At 38.3% G+C, this 21,603-nt stretch overlaps 1 protein-coding gene across 2 annotated transcripts in view; it reads right to left on the bottom strand.

Moving 5' to 3' along the window:
• LOC114653416 (lethal(3)malignant brain tumor-like protein 4) overlaps nucleotides 1-15,745 on the bottom strand; it is a 527,140-nt gene extending 511,395 nt beyond the window's left edge. For both annotated transcript variants that reach the window (XM_028803732.2, XM_028803736.2), the window contains exon 1: nucleotides 15,679-15,745. The gene's annotated coding sequence lies outside the window, so the exon portion shown is untranslated. The remainder of the gene's footprint in view (nucleotides 1-15,678) is intronic.
• Between the last annotated feature and the right edge of the window lie 5,858 nt (nucleotides 15,746-21,603).

Below are 21,603 nucleotides of genomic sequence, written 5' to 3'. Positions count from 1 at the left end.
TATACCTAAATTGTTCTGCTCATTTCTATCTACCTCACTCTCTTTCAAAATACTGCATTCACATAGATACTTTATGATGAGCACATACAGGTGCAAACAAGACCTAGCAGCAGCTCCATTACAAGTTTAATTTGCAGTTCATTTTACTTTTGTTAAAATATAAGAAACACAATCCACAAGCTTGGAATCTTAAGCAAGCTAGAATGTCCTGAAACAGAGTAAAAGCTTCCTCTATAAATGATACAACAGAAACGCAAACCTCTGTGAAGTTCATAGAATAGTAAAATACACTGTTAACTACTGAGACTGAACAGAGCAAAAATAAGTCAAAATACACATTTAACAACGAGAATTAGTATCTAATTAAAAAGATGAATACAAAAGAATCACGCAGCTCTACAAAGCTTAACCAGTGACCTTGAGAAGTCCTTTAAATTTGGCATTTATTTTAACATTGGTTGACATAATAATGTTCCAACTTATACAAAGCAGGGCAGTGGGGAAGTTGCAGCCTATCCCTGACAGCAGTAGGAGCAAAGCAGGCACAATCCCTGGACAACGCTCCAGCCAAACACAGGGTGAACACACACACACATATATCAGTGGACAATTCAGCATCACTAATCCAGCTAAACCTGCATGTTTTTGGACTGTCGAAGGAAACCCATGAGGATGCAGGGTCATTATGTAATCTCCACATAGAGGCACCCCAGACATGAACCCTAGTCTCCTTGTTGTGAAGTAGCAGTGCTAACACTTTGCCAGCCCTACAATAATGTTACAGCGCTAAATAGTTTAAACATTGGTTTCCATTTTTTAATTTACATTTAAATTAACATATCCTAATTAATCTACAGTATGCTGCCTTGCAAAAATGGCACAGGCAGGTGGTAGTAGTGTATCTGTAAAATGAGTGGGAGAGGGAGGTTTGCTGCATAAATGTACAACTGAAAATTCTGTAGGAAATATATGTTATCAAGTCATTATGAACAAACATCTACAAGGAACATTTCCAACACCTTCTTGCACCCATGCCTCAAAGAGTGCAGGCTGTTCTAAGGGGAAAAAGGGAGGATCTGCCTGGCACTAGAATACATACACACTGAACAGTTTGGCATTTTGCTGTATACAATGCGAATATATCGAAACCTGTATTAAATCTTTTCTTTGCACTTTTTGATTTAGAATTGTTCTTTTAAAACATACAGTACATTCAACACCATCCAACCTCTGCTCCTTAGGGACAAGCTGACAGAGATGGGAGTAGATTCATACCTGGTGGCATGGATCGTGGACTATCATACAGACAGACCTCAGTATGTGAGTCTCGGGAACTGCAGGTCTGACATTGTGGTCAGCAACACAGGAGTGCCGCAGGGGACTGCACTTTCTCCGGTCCTGTTCAGCCTATATACATCAGACTTCCAATACAACTCGGAGTCCTGCCACGTGCAAAAGTTCGCTGATGACACTGCTATCGTGGGCTGCATCAGGAGTGGGCAGGAGGATGAGTATAGGAACCTAATCAAAGACTTTGTTAAACGGTGCGACTCAAACCATCTACAACTGAACACCAGCAAAACCAAGGAGCTGGTTGTGGATTTTAGGAGGACCTGGCCCCTCATGGACCCCGTGATCATCAGAGGTGACTGTGTGCAAAGGGTGCAGACCTATAAATACCTGGGAGTGCAGCTGGATGATAAATTGGACTGGACTGCCACACTATGCGACTCTTCAATTCCACTTGGGGGGGGGGGGGGTAAACGTTAACATTATACAAAGTTATTGTCTGTTATACCTGCATTTTTATCACTCTTTAATTTAATATTATTTTTTATCAATATGCTGCTGCTGGAGCATGTGAATTTCCCCTTGGGATTAATAAAGTATCTATCTATCTGTATATTATCATGAACTGCAGAAAAGGTTCCATTCTTTGAGCCACTTTCTAGAGGATGATCATGAGTTTCACAAACATTACCAAATACTGGATTGTATTACACCAATAAGGTACTCCAATGTTTGTACAAAAAGGTCAACAATACAGATTGCTATTGCACAGAGTTATCCATATATTGAAGCAATTGCAAAATCAGAGTAAAAGTGAAGCAGAAAACACTTGTCCACAAAAAAAAAAATCTGTTTTCCATAAGTACAATGTTACTGCATTTTTTCTAGGGCAGAATATTTCTCAAAAATGACAAAAAAAAAAGAAATATGCTTAACACCTACTAATAATTTCTAAAACTTCACTCAATCAACTGTTCAGCCTATTTCTGTTATAAATTAGAAAGATTCATTGTTATGCTTTTTAGAATATTTCCATAAATTCATGTTTGCTTTTATGTTAGCCACAGTGGTAGAAGATACAGTATCTCTGGCACCCCATTTTAGTATCAGACATAATAACAGTAGGTTTTATTATTTTATACTTCTTTTAACCATACATATACAAATTCACAGATCTTGACTTTGCTGACGATGCTGTGATCTTCACGGAGTCAATGGAGGCTCTGATCAGAGCTCTCGAGAGACTCAGCGAGGAGTCTGAGTGTCTGGGCTTGCGAATGTCCTGGATAAAAACCAAGATTGAGGCCTTTAATGACCTCTTGAGCACAGCCATCAGCAGTGCATCTGTCTGCAGAGAGAGTGTCGACCTTGTCGAGAGGTTTACTTACCTCAGCAGTGACATTCATGTCTCTGGCGACACTTCCTATGAAGTAGGGAATCCATTCCCGGACCGGTTTATCCATTCCTGGGAATTCGGGAATCCCGGGGATGACAAAGTGCACGGGCATCTCACATGTGAACAGTTTTAGAACGACCGACACTTATTTTTAATAAAACTACTGCAATATGTTGACACAAATAAAAGACTAAACTTATGTACAAGCAGTTCTTGCTATCATATAAGTACATGTTAGTTAGTTAGTTGCAGTAATAAGAGCATAGAAAGCACAACGTGTCCAGCGTGTGGTCATCCAGGCTAGACTGCACCTTCATGCAGAGTACGCCAGCCACTAAGAAAGCACGCTCTGCCTCCACTGAAGTAGGTGGCACAGTCATCAGATACTGATACACTTGTTCTAAACAACACCCGCGCTTGCCATTGCTCTGAAACACCGCCATTTCAGCTTTTACTGATGCATCCAGAGGGGTGTGTGGCGCTCCCAATATCTATGCAAAAGGACGAAGGTCCAAGTCTTTAGAGTCCTGGTGCTTCCTGTCTTGCTATATGGTTGCAAGACATGGACGCTATCCAGTGACCTGAGGCAAAGACTGGACTCCTTTGGTACTGTGTCTCTCCGGAAAATCCTTGGGTACCGTTGGTTTGACTTTGTCGAATGAGCAGTTGCTCATGGAGTACCAAATGAGGCACATTACCTGCATTGTGAGGGAGCGTCAGTTACGGCACTATGGCCATGTGGTGCATTTCCCCAAGGGTGATCCAGCTCATAAGATCCTCATTGTTGGGAACCTGAGGGGCTGGACCAGGCCAAGGGGGTCGCCCAAGTAACACCTGGCTGAGGCAGATAGAGGGTCATTTCCAGAGGGTGGGACTGGACCGTGTGTCTGCCTAGGGGGTTGCCAACCGGGATCCCAAGCTGTTTCGTCGTGTAGTGGGTGCGGCAACGCACTGTACTGGTGCATGCTCCCCAACTTGACTTGACAAATTCATATGGCTCCAAAAAAATCAGAGTAATTAGTTACAATTTTCAATAAATTAGCCATAGTTAAAGTTCAAAGCTTCTACCTGTAAGTGGCATGGTGAATCAGCATGATGTGATACCACCTTCCCCAACACATTTAACCCCCTAGTTATAAGAAATAAGAAAAGTATGTTGTTACAAGCAGACTAAATCTGGATGCTTTAGGACAGTATAAATAATGTGTTAGTCATTACAAAGGAATAGCAGATAGGCATGCCTGACCTTTGATATACACTATGGGGAATAGCAGTTGGTCAATGGTACCAATCTCTATTACTATTAGAACTGGGGAAAAAATTACAGTAGGGTATTCTAAACTTTTGTTATAATAGATCATTGATACACTAAAGAAAAGTATGAGAACGTCTTTTGATACTTTTTTCACCATGTATTGGAATCTCTTCAGTAGTACTAACACTTGTAGTTCGCCATCTTTAGGAACTCGGAAGCACATGCATTTTGTAGGGACTTGCATAACATAATTAATTTCTTCTGCATTTCAACTAATGGTGCACCACAAATGATAGTGCTCCTACGTAGATTTCTATCAAATGCTTCAACAAGCATTTGGGTTCAAGTAACGATATGCAAAGCAACAACAGGAAGACTCCCCATCCCCAATTTTAATTACATTAGAACTTTTATTAGTATAATAGCCTTTTCAGCATTTAAAATATTTTGCTTGTGTATGAAAGTTTTATGTGCTATTTCCAAAAAAATAATGTTCTAAATATGTATCATGGTAATGACACTAGCAGCCCCAGTAATTTTGAACATTTAAATATGAAACTTCCAGCTCCTCAATAATCTCAGAGATGCCATATAATTCTAATCAAAGTAAAAAACAGTCACGGTTTAAGTAAAGCATTTTTAACAACATGTAACTGAATGCAATAGTAATATGATTTAGCAAGGAGAAAGAAGACCTATGATAGAGCAGTATATTGACAATTTTAAGGGGGCTGTTAATCATTAAGAACCAAAATGGGCTATGATGGCTATGATGAATCCATTCCAACAATATTAAAAATACATTACTAATAATCAAGGCAAAAAAGAATATTCTTGGGCAAAACCCACTTTTTATGTGGTTTACCTACCTACATTAATTAATGCTGCAGCAAGACTGATGTTGTTTACTTATATAATTTATAGGTAACCTGTTACAAAATAAACAATGTAGAAGTTATAAAGTGGGCTTAAAAGTAGTACTTCATAAAACTCTACAGCACCACAAAGCACAACATTCTTTAATAATAAATATGGCAGAAGATACTTTGAGACCATACTGTGGAATACATATTCTCAATTCAAGGTTATCTTCAGTTTATGAATGGCAGTGGAGTAACTAATATTTTCCAATGTCAGATCGATATACGTTAATGATGTCTCTAATCTAGTATATACATATACTATAAAATTAAGTACCATTCTTTTCCATAAAAAGCAAAAGTGAATCCTTATGGAGTACTGCTGTAGAGACTCACTTAGTAAAGGATGATGGTTTAAAAAAAAAAAAAAACAACTCCTGCCAAGTTTAAGAAGCCAATGTTTAAGTGGACTTTAAACATAGATGCATTAAAAATAAATGTAAAATGAGAAGATTGTGCTAGAAAAAGTGAAATCCACCATTTAAATTTAGTCCACTACAATAATTCAATTCAGTGTCTACAGTTGTAGTAAGCATGGGACAAATTACTGTACAATGGTGACTTAGCTAGGATTAAAATCTAGCCTTCTGCAGCAGCACTAAGTACTATGCCATGGTCCAACCTTTGATTAATTCAATTTTAACGGACCAGCACTTCCCTCCAAAACAATACCTTCAATCAAAAGTATCTGACAAAATTTTCTTCCTTTCTTCTACAAGCAAGATAGCAAGTAGAATGAATGGAAGATGTACCACTCTCTAGAAAGAAATGTGATAGTAATCAAGAATATTCACTCAGGCTCTTATCTTACATTTCAAGGGTAGTTAATACTTTATGCCTGAAAGAAAGACAACCAGTGTACCTTTTTTTCAGTTTCATCTTGGTCGTTTTTTTGTCCCTCTCACAGCCCTCTGTGCATTCTGTTTTTTTCTACAGTGTATACAACAGCACTATAAATATTAAAACCATATTTTCAATTCCTGGCTAAAATATTCTTCAGCTTACTGTTCTATGCAGCATTTAACTGAACTGTATACTGTATATATGATGAATGACATTCAGGCAAATAGTGACTTTAAGGCAAATATATAACTAAGGGAATGAAAAAGAAAATAAAACAATTGATACAGTACTGCCATGAAATACCAATTTACTTGTAAACGTGAACATAGAAGTATCTCCTGCATTAAAGAAGCACTTAAAATAGTTTATACAAGACTTCTGGTCTTAAATATATACTTCAAAGTATCAATTTAACACTGGAGGCATCTCATACTTAACATTCTCTTAATGTTCCCACATGCACATCTATATCGTCTTGCTGACTACTTGCAATCACTAAATGGAAAAACAGAAAGACTTGTAAAATTAAGCACCCACAAAACACTGAGGAATTGAAAACTCAAGGATGCTTTGACTGCTAAAAGCTTTAATTGTTCATTGAGCAAAATAACAAATTTAAAAAAATAACGGGGTTAAGTTTCCAAACAAATACAAAGACAAATATAAAAAAAAACAAACTAAGCACATAAATATATTACTACTACTTAAATCTGTTAGAGGGTGGTACAATGTGCAGTCATTAACAATACTGATCATACTTCCTGAATCTTGGGTTTCAATCTTAGCCCAGATATTGTTTGTTAAGAGTCTGCACATTCACCCAGCTTCTCAATGGATTTTCTCCCACTTTTGAATTTAATGTTCACATCAGGTTCACTGAAGACTTAAAATTATCTCTGTAGCATTAGTGAGGTTACATTTGTCAGCATGCTCTAAAACAGACTAGTCACATGTCCAGGGTTGATTACTGCCCCACACAGGATGATGCTGCTGGTCCATGGCCTAAATTAAACAGGTGTGACAAACAATGGGTTAAATTATTAGCAATAAGTTATTTCAACTCTCTATACTCCATTCTATATATTTTGTTGAGTTTCTGTAAATTTGGAAAATTTACCAAAAAAATCTGGCATCCTATCCATGGTTGGTTTGTGCTTTATGCTGAATGCGGCCAGGATCGGCACAGGCTTCCCACAAACCTGACTGGGACCAATTGGTTTGACAATAAATACACAGATAATATGTTATTTTTGTAGATTATGGTGGAAAAAAATTATTTCCCTACAGGTTAAATTTTTAAATCAAACAGGTTCAGAGAACATAATCTGCATGTATGTTAAAAGTAAATAATCTCTTCAACAAGTCATTTTTACTTATTTCAACCATTACTTTTGTATGTTACTAAGCACTTTTTATCTTCTTTAAAAACAAGAATGAACAGACATAACTTTTCTAAATAATTTTGTAAAATCTAAAACTAAAACTGTTTGAGTCTGTTCAGATTCTAATTATTCACATGTTACGTAACAAGTTAGTGTTAAACAGGTAAAACCTGCTTAGCTCTGTTGATATATATATTTTTCAATACACCCAAAAATAATACAGAATGCAGTAAAGCCTAAAAACTATTAGTTTGTCACAATCTTCAAGCTTCAGTTTTCCACTGCTTTCTTTTTACCACAAATTAAGCTCTTAAACAAGCTCACAGTTTAAATAGGGGGTAAGGCCTGCCTGTTGCAAACTAAGAAGTCAGTGTAATAATTATAATTTACAGTAAACTAAAATGTACAGTATCTACAGTATTCATATTATGCAAATTCTATTTTTACACATTTAAATTGTGATTGTCATCACCTTATTATTTATTACCTTTAGTAATATGTGCCTAAAATTAGACTCTACATTTAACAGCAGTCTCAATAATACATCCAGTACATGAAGCAAAATCACAACACCCTAAGCAAAAACACAGCATGCTGTAATTATAAGGCAAAACTGCTTTATGGGTATGAGAACATTTCTTGGAGGCCTAAACATTCACACACTATACAAACAGACATCAGCAGCTTCAACCACCAATCAATATATAAGATAGTTACTGGTTTTATTTTAATGTAATTTTAATAAGGGATTATTTCTGATCTCTGTATGAAGTGGAAAATACTTTAAACCATGATGGTTTATTTTTGCAGACTAATTGAGTGTTTTTGATGATTTTTTTTTATATACTGTATCTTACCAGCACCAAAGTATTAGACTAAAGAAAATGATCAAAATAAATGTAAAAATTACTGAACTAAAAGTAGAAATTAGAGTATAGTACTGATAGAAAGTCTATATACTGTACATGTAGCTTGAAAATGGTCTGATATAAAAACTGGCCTATATTAGTAACAGTATTATTCAAAACCAGAGTTTTAAAAAGGCATGCTTTATACTCCTCTTTCTTTTCAATCACTTTACTTAGTTACTTACTGCTACCAAACAGCTCTAGCGACCTTATGGCCTCGTTTACCAAATAATTATAGCAACAGATTTTTTCTTACATTCCACTGACTTGATCATATGTGCAAAAAATATATATCTACATAAAAATTGATTTATAAAAGCTGAAACGGACATGACAATGTTCCTATACGTACTCAGATTGAAAAGCAAGCGGAAAGCTTTCTTTATGTACATACAGTAGGCTACTGCTTGATCACTGCCCTCCCAACCCCAGAGTGAGCTGACCTAGTCATGATAGTACAAGATGCATACAAAAGCAATAACAATCAAATAATATGTTAGGTTAAGCAAACATCAACTATGTAAATCTTAAAATGTAGACTAAAAACAGGTAAACCAAAATATTAATGCCAATTAACATATAGATTTACTGTAGGTCAGCAGAAGGCACTGGAGAGGCTGGAACTGAAGGGCTACTTTGCTTCTTTTAAATAAAAATAAACACAATACTAAAATATGTTACTCTGATTTTGCTGTGGACTATAATGCAATATCAATGGTTTGTGTCTCATTATTTCAAATGTCACTCACTGTAGGCAGACTGTAACATTCAGCCAATGTCTCTAACACTGTAATCACTAATTAAGGTAATATGTTCATTACATACCAACAGAAATCTTTGAAGAGTAAGGAGGCATGGCATTACAAATTGTACTTGAGGAATCTACTAAAGGCATGTTAGGCAGAGAGAGTGCTTTCATAGATCAGTAGATTTTTACCTCTCAACATAAGCAGTTATTCATGAGCCATTTTCATCTGCCAAGTGCCCTGCTTATGGAGATCTACTAGCAAGATGCAGCCCACCTCTGCGAGCTCGATTATGTGCAGTTTTTTATCAGGGATCGTTCACGGAGAACTTACAGACAGATCAAAAGTATCTCGGTCTACTTTTAGTCGAATCTTGTCTGCTGTCATGAAGGCTATCATTCACACATCTCCACAATTCATCATTTCCCTGATAATAAAACAGCTTAAGGTGTCATTAAGAGGTTTTCTGACCATGTTAGACTGCTACCATATTGCCATGTGAGCACATTTAGGAAACAAACACTCTTATTTCGAAAGGTAACACCAAAGTTTAATAATGGTTCAGAACATTACTTGCTTTTTTTAATCACTGGTGATTTCTTGCTATTTAGATGGCTCTATGTTCTACCATATAAGAAAATTTCTGGGCATTACAAGGGCAGAGACCAGATGCTCATTAATGTTTACACAAATATAAGATAGCTTGTGATTAACAAACCGGACATGAGTGGGAAGGATTAAGGAAAATATATTTGTGCATATTCACTGTTTAATAATTGCTCATATGGACTTCTGAAAATAATGGTTTCAAATTCAAGATCATTCTTAGCCTATTTTTTTCATATGTTTTAAGTTGTAAATTCTCCCACATCCCAAAAACTGTTGACTTTAATATTAAATTATTAAGAGGAAATAGCAATTCGACCACAGCTGGACTGCTACAGGGGTAAGTTATCCTGTAATGCAGGCATGTCAAACACGCGGCCCGCAACAGAAATCTGTGCGACCCGAATGACAGATCCTAGTTAGCACTGAACTTGTACAAAATGATTACTATCGTTTGTGACTGAATCATTCTGCATCTTCGGTGTTACTTATTGACTTTTCTTACTTCTGTCTTCTGACAAAAGCGCGCTTTCCCATGGCATTACGGTACCGGAAACGTCATCTGCTAGTATAGCCACGAGCCTTGACCAAAGTTAATGAGCCGCAGCACCACAACTGAAGTGCTAGGCTGCAGCAGCGGGCAGCAGGGGCGGCCTTAGGCATGTGCAAACTGTGCACCTGCACAGTGCCGCCACGCCAATATATATTGAATATAAAACAGAAAGAGAAAATGACGACACAGCTGACGGCAATGTGTCCAAAAAACATTGTGTTTCTTGTTAATTAGTACGCTGTATTTACAAATGTCGCTAGAGTCGGAGCAGTAAGCTATATGTAGTATTATAACGTTCTGCCGTAATGAGAATATCATGGGCCGCCACTTGGTTTTCAAGTTACGGACACACGTACAGTAATCCCTCCTCCATCGCGGGGGTTGCGTTCCAGAGCCACCCGCGAAATAATAAAATCCGCGAAGTAGAAACCATATGTTTATATGGTTATTTTTATATTGTCATGCTTGGGTCACAGATTTGCGCAGAAACACAGGAGGTTGTAGAGAGACAGGAACGTTATTCAAACACTGCAAACAAACATTTGTCTCTTTTTCAAAAGTTTAAACTGTGCTCCATGACAAGACAGAGATGACAGTTCAGTCTCACAATTAAAAGAATGCAAACATATCTTCCTCTTCAAAGGAGCAAACAAATCAATAGTGCTGTTTGGCTTTTAAGTATGCGAAGCACCACGGCACAAAGCTGTTGAAGGCGGCAGCTCACACCCCCTCCGTCAGGAGCAGAGAGAGAGAGAGATAGAGAGAGACAGATAAAAAAATCAATACGTGCCCTTCGTGCTTTTAAGTATGCGAAGCACCGTTCAGCATGTCGTTTCAGGAAGCAGCTGCAGCTGCACAAAAGATAGCAACGTGAAGATAATCTTTCAGCATTTTTTAGACGAGCGTCCGTATCGTCTAGGTGTGCGAACAGCCCCCCTGCTCACACCCCCCCTACGTCAGCGCAAGAGAGAGAGAGAGAGAGAAAGTAAGTTGGGTAGCTTCTCAGCCATCTGCCAATAGCGTCCCTTGTATGAAATCAACTGGGCAAACCAACTGAGGAAGCATGTACCAGAAATTAAAAGACCCATTGTCCGCAGAAACCCGCGAAGCAGCGAAAAATCCGCGATATATATTTAAATATGCTTACATATAAAATCCGCGATGGAGTGAAGCCGCGAAAGGCGAAGCGCGATATAGCGAGGGATTACTGTATATAGAAGCATGTCATGAGCATGAGGCGGCTATGCAGTGTCCGCAACGGATGTGGCCATCCGCCGTGCATCAGACACCATATTGACATTGCCAGGCAAAGGGGCCACCAATCCTTTCTCTGCCCAGGGCCACCACAAGCCTAGAGCCGCCCGTGCTAAGGCTACACTACTGACTGGGCTGCTGAGACTGGCCACTGGGCAGAACTGACCATCACGAGTAGTAATAGCCCGCATACTTTCACGTTTTTTTGCTCTAGTTTCATGTAATTTTGTGCTAATATTGTAACGAACAGTTAGTGCAGACTACAGCTGAAGATCTGAAGTGGACGCAAGAAGTTGGCGAGTTGTTTATTAACATATTTTTGTGATTTTGAGTTTGTAAAATTTTTGTAGGTCAGGTGGCTTTTTGCATATCGGCTTATTTTACAATATAAACTTTGAAGTAAACTTAGTAAAGTAAAATTTGATTTTTGGAGGATTTGTTTTCCAACTTGAATTACTGAGCAATGAATTCAGTGAGCATTTTCGTGATTTCAGTTCACACAAACAGGGCATTGCGCTCTTCTCTTACAACATTAAGAATGCACCTGAGAATATCCAAATGGAATTGATTGAAGTGCAGTCAGATTCTATTCTGAAGGCAAAATACAATGAAGTTGGTGTGCCAGGCTTGTATGTTTACCTGCCACCCTCGTATGTGCAGATCCGTAAGTTGGCATCGAGAGTAATGTCAATGTCCGGAAGCACTTACCTTTGTGAGCAATTGTTTTCATTAATGAAAGCTACCAAAACCCCACATTGCTCAAGACTTACCGTCGAGCACCTTTCATCCCTCATAAAAGTTTCAGCTGCACAAGATTTCAAGCCTGCTATTGACAAACTGGTTACTAACAAGAGATGCCAAGAGTCGGGACAAAAGAAATAAATCTCACACTGTAAGGCTCCTATATAAGCAATTAATATAATATAATGAATATAATATAATAAGGACCTAGCTAAGAGGCTAAGACTCTAATTCTACACTGTTGTATGGAGACTGTATGGAAATGAATTGCTGTTCTTTAAACTTTAAACTTTAAGTGTTACATTTTTTTTAAAGTTTTCAGTATTGGAAAGAAAGCTACAGTAACTTTGTATAATAGTATTTGTTACAGTGCGGCCCGCTGACACACGTATGGCAGTTGAAGCGGCCCACCAATGGTAATGAGTTTGACATGCCTGCTGTAATGGATAAAGTAGTTTGAGAAAATGGATGCACAGATCGTTGTGATCTCTTTTAAACACAGGGTTTTTTTTTATTAATGCTTTCTCAAACAGACAGTAAGAAAAAAGAATGAAGAATTAAATCTTAACACTCTTTGTGCCCTGGTACTGGAAAAAGTGGGTTCAGAAACTGCCAATATGGGAAGATAGTTAAAAAGATATTATTACAATAGTGAGCTAATGTGAAGAATGAAAAGGGAGAGACTGTTTTATGTATTCAGTTTTGAGACAGCACACTAAGGCCATGAACCATGCCTTTCAGTTAAACAAAGAACAGGCATAAATCAATCATTTAAAAAATAAGATTAAAAAGGATCACCAGTTGTCATAAATTAGCTTTAGGAACATGCTTATGATAAATACAGCCTATTATTAGTCAGGAAACGAAGGTTAAGCAAAAAGCCTGCTCATAGATAGTTAATTCAAGAAACCAAACATGTGTAAAAGATGGTTCAATCCCATTATTTACCATCATCTTAATGTAAACAGTATTGTATGCATTTCTGTTCACTATCTGGCACTGGACCATATCACTTTGCACCAAATGTAGCCAGTAATTTACATTTTTTATTCTTCACACGTTTCTATTAAAATAAAGAACAAGCAAATGTCAGTAAAGTTTTTATTTGACATTCAGCTGGAACACTGAGACGTGCAAGGTACAAGAGGAATATTATACACTTTGGGGCTTTGCCCACCTACAATTATTTAAAAAATCTTTTATCTATATTATGTTCCTTGCAAATGACATAAATTATCTTTCACATTTTTTTTCTGTCAATATTTAATTTCACTTGCCAACACAAAGGCAGGAGTGGGAGCACAGCAACTCACTTAGCTCTGAAATGAACACAAGTTCACACAATTATACCCAGGTAACTAGAAGGGATACAGTCAAATAATGGATAACACTGTGGTGCAGAGTTTATCACTTCTAGGACTTATCCAGGAAACTGGGTTCAAATCCCAACTTGGTTTACCATCTCTATGGAGTCTGCAGATTCTCCCGGTGTCTGTCTGGATTTTTCTCAAGTTATCCCAAGTATTTTCTCACTTTACCAAGGACATGTTTTACATTACCTGGCAACTCTAAATTGTCCCCATATAAGTAAGTAAGTTGTGTGAGTGTGCCTGCTACTGCACTTTGTTCCTACCTAGCTCTAGATGTTGCCAGGACAGGTTCAGGCCTCAGCAGCCCTGAATTGAACGAAGTTGGTTCTGAATAAATAAGCATATAACCTGTTATACCAAACAACTTTAACATTCCCACCAGGCAATGAGAAATCTGACTACAAAGTAAAGTTGTACTTTTCTTCTAAATAATCAATAGTAGTGTTGTCATGCATTCAGAATACAGTGAAATGATTCTGACCAGCATGCAGCACATCACCACTTTCCACCACCATGATACACTACATTAATTTTAGCACTCAGAATATAAATATTTATCCTTTCATCCATTTCTGAACTCACTTAACCAAATTATAAAGGGGAACAAGAGCCTGTCTCCCCCAGCATCAGGAGTTGGTGCCAGTCCATCGTAGAACAAACTCACACTCACACTGCGACAATTTATGGTTGCTAAGTAACCAAGCATGTACTTTTTCAGGATGTGGGAGGAAAACGGGAGTCCCTGGAGAAATATCCACCCAAAATATGGAAGAACTGCAAACAGTCACTGAGCCAGCGTTGGAACCTAGCCTCCTTGAGGTTTGAGGCAGCAGCTGCACTAACCACTGCACTACTTCTCCATCTAGGTGATAATACCTAATGTTGTAACTCAGCAGAAACAGGATAGCTAAAATATTGTAAAGTATTTTTGTATTACAATACTATAAATTAGAATTCTCCATTATAAAATGTTCTTCAAACATAAAACACAAAGAACCTCTATCAGGCTTAAAAACAAGTACCAGATAGGATACTCCATTTTTCCATTTTCTAATTCACTTCAGTGTTGTCTAGGCCTATCATAGCAGCAAACAGGCACCAGGCGGGAGCCAACCCTGGATGGAATGCTAGTCCACTGCACACCCACACTCATTCACACCAGGGCAATTTAGAGTCTCAATTATCCTAAAATGCATGTGATGTATTTAATACTAAATATTTACAGTATACATATTATACCAGAACAGCAAAATACTCAGTTTCCACATAGATGCAAATTAAAAAGAAAATGGATGAATGGATCATGTTAATGGTATTATTTGAAATAAGACTGGTTTGTGATTTTTTTTTTTTTAAACAAGCTAAAACATAATACAACACAAAAAATATGCTCATCATGTGTGTGTGTATGATCACTTCTAAAACTGAGATTTGTATAGGAGTCAAACACATTTTCATAAATCTTAAGTTATTCATCTGGTGTCACACCATACTTTTGAACTACAGAAAGGTTATTCTAAAAGCATGCTACTGAAGACACTTGTTACACAGTCAATATTTACCTTATACAGTGCCTTACATTGAATGCACTTTCAAAAGGTAATTTCCAAAAAAACTTTGATCTAATAATAGCAAACCCGTTAGGAAAATACCAAGTAAACCCATTCGTGAGTCAACATCGCAACACACAGTTAAAATACATCACAGTATTTAAGGACTTAAAGGCAACTTTGTGCCTGTAAGAGTATTATATAAAAAAAGAGGTCTTCAAAATGGCGGAGGAACTCTAAACAAACTATGCCAAAGAATAAAACATAAAGCGAAAAGAGGAAACCTGAAATGAATCTGAAAAGCCAAGCCCTACAAAGAGCACTGGGGACATCGAGCCCCGCAATACAGTGTAACGTGTGCGCGCGCCCCCGGCCGTGCGTGAGTGTGAGCTGCTCTCAATTTCTCACGTCACAAACAGAGGGAAGCGTTTCAGTTTCAGGAAGAGTTACGCTGTATCAAAATGTTGCAGGCAGCTGACAAAAAAAGAAAGAAAACATTTCCGAGAAAGAATTAATATTAGTTTCACTTTTGCCTCTATAATGTATCTCAGCAGCATATTTATGTTTAGGAGGCGACATGAAGGCACACTTTAGACAAATAATTTTACAGCCTAAATATTTTACACGTGTTATAAAGTAGGCACACAGGGGAGAAAATTAATAATGTATAAGACGTCAAGAAGTAAAGCAAGAGCGTTATATCAAAACGGAATTCATCCTCTGTATCGAAATGTTACGAAACGTTTTGCTCCTACGCTGTACGTGCGCTAGGTGCCCTCTACTCCGCTAGCAAGGTTTTGCTGACTTTTCCCCCCTCACTGTGCCGCAGCCCACCGGTCATATGAGATGTTATTAATTTCTTACCCCCAGCAGTCAGCGAGCCCCGCACCGTTCTGACAGCCCAAGCGAGCAGGGAGCTGGAGCGTAAAATGCGCATGCGCCGGCCAGCGGGCTTTTTTATTCGGCCCTCTGCTGGAAGCGCACCAGCGCTCAGACCAAACAGGTGAGTCTCACGGACACTAGGAGCCTGAAAAGAAAGATAAGGAGCTTTATTGAAGACTCTACCTGAAAACCTTAAATCTAAACTCACGCATTACAAGACAGTAAAAATACAACTAGAAGATAATTGGCGTTTTACAAGAAACACGATTGATTGAAAAAACAGTTAGTTAAAAAGTGGACCAGAGAAGAGATCACGTCAAATATATTGTGAACAGAAAAGAGAAGATCTTGATTTTAATGTGAAATGTATTATCAAATAAAAGCCATAAAAATATGCATCATGCACTTAAAAATGACTTGATACAATTGGCACTGAGATCAACAAGTGCATTTCATATTCTATTAACGTAGCGCATAAGAGTGTACTCAGAGAGGAACAAGAGGAACTCAAGCAGACACTGACGAAGCCTACCATTAGAACTGTCAGGCGTTCTAGCCAGTACACCAAAATCTGAAATCTGTAAAAGTACTGTCATTCATATTATGTTAATTAGCAAATCTGCATTAGCATATAGTGAATAAATGGGGTGTAAAAATGAATATTATAACATATGAAAAGAAATAGGAAACTCTAAAAGTACCGCAGCACTATTGTCTACAGGTCTACTTGGTACCATACTGCATGTGTCTATGTGTCTTTATGTGAAGAAAAACATTTTAAATTTACGTGACATCTACCCTTAACAAGTTTCCAACTCTGCCCCTTTGTTCTTGCTAAAGAATTTATTTTAAAATAACAGAGTGTTTCCAATGTACTAATGTTCTTTTTATATGTATGGTTGTTTTCTTAACTACACAAGTATAAAGAGAGACAAAATGATGAAGCTCAGGGCCCACAGAGTACACATTGTGCAAAAATGACAAGAAAGTGAGCATAAACAATCAAATTCATGCAACATAAAATTTAAATAATATAAGAATATGATATCACATCCCAGGTCCTCGCTATGTGAAGTTTGCATGTTCTCACTGTGTCTGTTTGGGTTTCCTCTGGCCACTCCAGTTTCTTCCCCACTGTCCAAAGACATGCAGTTTGGTTGGATTGGGGATGCTAAATTGGCTGTATTGTGTGCTTGAAGTGTGTCCGCCCTGTGATGGACTGGCACCCCGTCCAGGGTATGTTTCTGCCTTACACTCTGTGCTAGGTGGGATAGGGTCCAGTCCCCCAAAGTGACCCTGGTCTGGGTTAAGCAGGTTAGAAAATGACATGATTCCAATACAACTAACTACCACACAGAGAGACCAATTAAGTTCATGTTTCACAGTTCAATGCAGTGACTGATCTCTTGTTATAACAGATGAAGTCATAATTGAGGCGGTTAAGTTAAGGTGGAAGATCATGGGGATGGGAGGGGGGCTGCATTATGTTGTGGAGCCTGACAGCACACGACCTGGTACAGTCTATCTGGCATAAATGCTGCAGTATCTTTTTCCATATGACAAAATAATAAAGAATCCATGAGAGTGGTGAGACAGGTCCAGCATAATGCAGCAGGCCTCACGGGCATAGCATTTGAAGAACATGTCTTTCAGGGAAGGGAGGAGCACACCAATAATACACTTCACTGACCTCACTATTCTCTGCAGTCTCTTGTAGCTGGACATTCTGCAATTGCTATATCAGACTGTAATGCAGCTGGCCAGGACATTATTGATGGTGCCTCTATAAAATGTGGTGAGAATGGAAAACAAAACACTTGCTCACTTCAGTCACCTGAGGGAATATAGTCTTTTTTGTTAGGTGAGTATTTTTAGTCCATGTCAGGTTCTCTCATACCTGAGGAATTTGGCACTCTTTACAATCTCCACATGCTGAGCCATTGCTGCAGGCTGGGATGCGGTCAAGGTGTTTTTCCCTGAAATTAACAATTACATTTTAAGTCTTGTCATTTTTTCATTTATTTACATTAAATTTCATCCTCCACAAATATTGCTAGGCCTGTATTCTGTACAAAACTTTTGGTAATAGTTCGACTGATTCCAGATTATCTGTCATGTCACCTAGTTTAATATCACCTGCAAACTTAACCAGCTTCGGCAGCCTCCCACCATGCTTCTGCATCCTGTGTCATCTGATCAGCCAGCTGCTGGACTAGTTCTGCTAGGTTGGCTGGGTTTTCCATTGCTCTGGCCATTATCCTGCCAACTACAACACCTGTGGCAGGGTGTGGGAATGACAGGCCTTCCAGACACATAGAAATTTGGGGCACCAACTGGGTCGTCCCTTTGTTTGTCCCCAGAAAAACGGAAAGTAAGACAAAAGAAATAATGCTCTATGGTGTGGTTTCTATATGCAGGAAATAATTAACAAAAGAATTTGATATGCAGTTGTCTCTACCTGTGCTCAGGCAGGTAAATGACACCTCCTTCCAAGATGCCTGTGACTTTATGGCAGCTGAACTTGAAGGGGCAGGCTTAATTGTTGTCTCACACAACTGGACAAAGCAGGAACAGAGAATAAAATGATGAATGGGTTTCTGTCGGGAGGTTTAATCTGATGTCATAATTTCAATTTCAATGTAAAGTTCAAAATTAAAAGCTCAAGAGTCTGAAAAAAATCTTTTGCACTCAGAAGAAGTGGTCCATTTTGCATGAAATCTGGCATACGAGATTAGCATGGCTATTCATGTCTATTATACTCAAAACTGGAACAAGATGATTTATCATAAAAAGGTTGGACAGGGCTTATTTATACAATGATCTTGGAATGCTGTTTAAAAGAGATGTGGTGTCCTCTATGGATTGTAATGTAATGTTTTGATTTTGGAGTAAATGACTTGTAGATTAGAGTCTCCAGAATGTCATTGACTGGCTTCAGATTATCTTCAGCATTTGGAAGAAATGTCCTCTGGATCTGTACATTGTGGTGACACAGACAACAACAACATTTATTTATATAGCACATTTTCATACATAAAGTAGCTCAAAGTGCTTTACATAATGAAGAAAAGAAAAATAAAAGACAAAATAAGAAATTAAAATAAGACATTAGTTAACATAAAAAAAAGAGTAAGGTCCGAAGGCCAGGGGGGACAGAAAAAACAAAAAAAAAACTCCAGACGGCTGGAGAAAAAAATAAAATCTGCAGGGGTTCCAGGCCACGAGACCACCCAGTCCCCTCTGGGCATTCTACCTAACATAAATGAAATAGTCCTCTTTGTAATTAGGGTTCTCACGGAATGACTTGATGATGATGGTCATGCAGACTTCTGGCATTTAATCCATCACTGTTGGAACATCACGGTGCTTTGAGTAGATGGTGGTGGCGCAAGCCACCACCAAAAGGACACTGGAAAAGGAAACAAAAGAGAGAGTAGGGGTTAGTACAGATTTCAGAGCCACCATGAATAGTTATTATAATGAATTGGACAGCAGTATAATGTGATGAATATCCTTAAATGGCACAACCAATGGGTATTGAAATAGCACGGAACCAATATTGCCTGAAATACCCGGTCACTATTCTCCAAACCTGGAATAATGTCAAGGAAGCTGTGTATTTAAGAAATGTCATATTTATTTTTTAAACACACAGAGGGACATGAAGTGTGTTAGAAGAATAAGATACAACAAAGGAAAAGCCTAGCTGTCCCATGGGGTTTTCTGTCACTGGAAATTGCCCTTTTACTCCTGTGAGTTGCTTGCACACTTGCCAGTTTCCCAAATGCCACATGGACTTGCTTACTTCTCACTTGTCATCTCTATCTTTGTCTCTTTCTGGTTCTCTGTCTCTCTCTCAGTCATTCACACAACCTGGACCTCTGTTCCTTTTGTCAGTAAGCCTTCATTTTAACTCTTTTCACTGCTCTGTACTCAATAAGCCTTATCATACTTTTTAACAATCTCTTTGGGTTATTTCTTGCCAAGCACTAGAAGCAAATCCAGAGCCAGGTTACAGGTGTGACTAACGAAAAATGTCTTTGCATTTAATAAAGAGCTTTTATGAAATGATAGGATAAAGAGCTTTAATAAGTCCTAGAAGTAAGATAAGAATGCAAACACAGAAGTTGCAAGCAAAACAGACTGGGATCAATTCAACACCAGAAATCATTGTCAAGGAAGCAAATCATAATTGATATGAAAACAATATAACTCACTTTTATTCTTTTAGACTGAGATAATCTTTTCTTTATTTTCATGATGCTTAATCTTTATTTTCAAGATGGTTAATTGATGCAAACCCAAGGCATTTTATATATATAATAGTGGCAAAAAGTTCTGGCAGTGACGCAGATGTTGTGTTTTGCAAACTTTAGCATTTTCAGATTATTTTTTACATGTTTCTATGGTATACTGAAGAAGAATTAGAAACATTTCATGTTTCAAAGGCTTTTATTGCCAAATGCATCAAGTCAGTATTTACAGTGTTGATCCTTCTTCTTCATAACTTCTGCAATTCGCTCTGGCATACTGGATATCAGCTTTTGGGTCAAATCCTGATTGATGGTGATTCATTCTTACCTTTTTAATGCTTGAAGTTGATTACAATTTGTGGACTTTTGATTGTCCACCCACTTTTTGAGAATTGACCACAGGTTCTCAATGGGATTAAGATCTTGGGGGTTTCCTGGCCATGGGTCCAAGCTTTCAATGTTATGATCTCCGAACCACTTTGTTATCATTTTTGTCTTTTGACATGGTGGTCCATCATGCTGGAAAATACACAGATCATCACCAAATTACGCCTGGATTATTGGGAGAAGTTGCACTTGGAGGGTGTTTTGATACAATTCTTTATTTTTGTCAATGTTTTTGAGCAGAATTGTGAGTGCGCCCACTTCCTTGAATGAGAAGCAACCCTACACATGGATTGTCTCCAGATGCTTCACTGTTGGCACGACACAGGGCTCATGGTAGCGTTCACCTTTTCCATCTCTGGACAATCAATATTCCAGATCTCCCAAACAGTCAGAAGGAGGATTCATCCAAAAATAACGTTGCACCATTCTTCTGCTGTCCAGTCCTTGTACTTCCTTTCAGTCAGTCCTTGATATTTTTCATGGAAAGAAGTGGCTACTTTGCTTCCCTTCTTGACAGAAGCCTGTCCAAAAGTCTTTGCCTCACTGTGTGTGCAGATGTACTCACACCCACCTGCTGCCAATACTGAGCATGTTACTGAGCAATGCTACATAAGGTAGTCAGGGAGGATAAGAGGAACTGGGATCAGTTACTCCCTCTCATGTTATTTGCCTATTGGAAATTCCCACAGGCCACTACAGACTGCTCCCATTTTGAACTTTTATATGGGCAACAACCCGAGACTAATTAGAAATTCTGAGATCCTTCCTTCCATAAAAATATTTAAGTATATTGTGCAGTTACATGGTAGATTTGTGAAAATTACACCCATGCTATAAGAACATAATGGAAAAGTTGCAAGCAGCCCAGGCCTGCTGTTATACAGTAACCATGGCACATCGCTCCAGGAGTTCTTCCCATGGTATTGCATCATGGTACTCATTTCCACCTCTCATTCTAAATTACTGGCTCATTGGCAGGGCCCTTGCAAGGTTAAGGAGAAAAGAGGGCTTATCGACCATTTGGCGAAACAACCAAATCTTTGGTCAAATGAACGGATTTTTCATGTCAATTTGCTGAAACTGTGAAAAGAAAGGGACCCAAGCCCCCACTCAAATCAGACCAGTTTTCTCTTTGCACATAAATCAGTCCTTAGCTTTGGTACCAATTTGACAGCCAGACAGTGGCAGGAACTGGAAACAGTTATTCTGTCCATCCCAGAGGTGGTGAGCGAGAAACCTGGACGAACCTCTCTGGTTGCACATATTA

Source organism: Erpetoichthys calabaricus, chromosome 6, assembly GCF_900747795.2.
Source record: "Erpetoichthys calabaricus chromosome 6, fErpCal1.3, whole genome shotgun sequence".
NCBI classification, from domain to species: Eukaryota; Metazoa; Chordata; class Cladistia; order Polypteriformes; family Polypteridae; genus Erpetoichthys; species Erpetoichthys calabaricus.
Note: the sequence above shows the minus strand (reverse complement) of the source record. Positions and strands in the feature narration are given on the sequence as shown.